Source organism: Platichthys flesus, chromosome 1 (genome assembly GCF_949316205.1).
Source record: "Platichthys flesus chromosome 1, fPlaFle2.1, whole genome shotgun sequence".
NCBI lineage: Eukaryota > Metazoa > Chordata > Actinopteri > Pleuronectiformes > Pleuronectidae > Platichthys > Platichthys flesus.
In genome coordinates this window covers 10,916,836-10,918,097 of record NC_084945.1, presented here as the reverse complement: position 1 = coordinate 10,918,097, position 1,262 = coordinate 10,916,836, and positions in this window count along the sequence as shown.

Here is a 1,262-nt window from a genome sequence, read left to right as displayed (position 1 = left end):
CCTCACACCGCTCTGTAAACATGGTGCACCGCTAGCAGGGGCGGGTCCAGGGGCCCAAACGATCAGGGGAGGCCCTGGGCTTCACCTGCAGAATGTCACTGAAAAATAACATGCAAAGTGATTCGAAAGGACTGAAATAGACACAAACAACAACAAATAGGTGTAAAATGACCACAAAGAGACGAGCAAACACATAAAGGGTTTCAGAACAGACACAAAACAACAACAGAGATATGTAAAGTGACCACAAAGAGAAGAAAAAACATACAAAGTGACTCAAAATGACTAAATAAAGACACAAAGCACAACAAGTAAATGTAAAATGATCATAAAGGGAGGAAAAAACATACAAACTGATTCAAAAAGACCAAAAATAGACACAAAACAAAAAGAAAGAGTTGTCAAATGAACACAAAAGAGATGGAAAGACATAAAAAGTGATTCAAAATGATTAAAAATAGACACAAAGCACATCAAGTAGATGTAAATCGCAAAAAAATATATTAAAAAACATACAAAGTTATTCAAAATGACTTTAAATAGACAAAAAGCATCAACAAAGAGATGTCAAATTACAGCAAAAGGAAAACGTAGAAAAGACAAAGAGGCACAAGAGACCAAAAGTCAAAAGAGACACAGGATGTGTCTACATTACGTTTTAGTTTTAAAATGCATCACTGTGTGTTTACACCTGGTGTCCACACTACTCTGGAGTTTTCAAGCGCCTAGATCAGAGAAAGTTTGAAAAGCTGCTGGCACTGTTTTAGTTTGGAAAACACCGGGCTGCATTGTAGAAGGCTGTCACAGTTAAGTCAGAACCAGAATAACAGGTGTGAAAGACCAACCGACCAAAATTTTGATTGACCAGATTAATTCAATCATGGTTGGATTTGTTTGTTTAATCCCAAAATTTAATATAATTTTGGGATTAAACAAACAAATCCAACCATGATTGAATTAATCAGCGTCAACAAGAAATACAACTACACTGTAGACAGTCTGATTCCTGGTTACACCGGCATGCCCAGTGAATGTAAATAGTCATGTGATGTGTGTTTGCACGTGAGTTTACATGGAACAAGATTATTCCAGATACAGAGCTACAACATTCATCCGGACTAAGTCTTTTAGTTACAGTAAAAAATGATATTTGAGATTATTTAGGAGTAATCTGTAAAAAATACAAAGCTAAAATCTTTAATTTGAAAATCTATTCAGCCCCTTAGTTCATTAGAATTCCCTGCTCGAAAATGCTTTCTTGG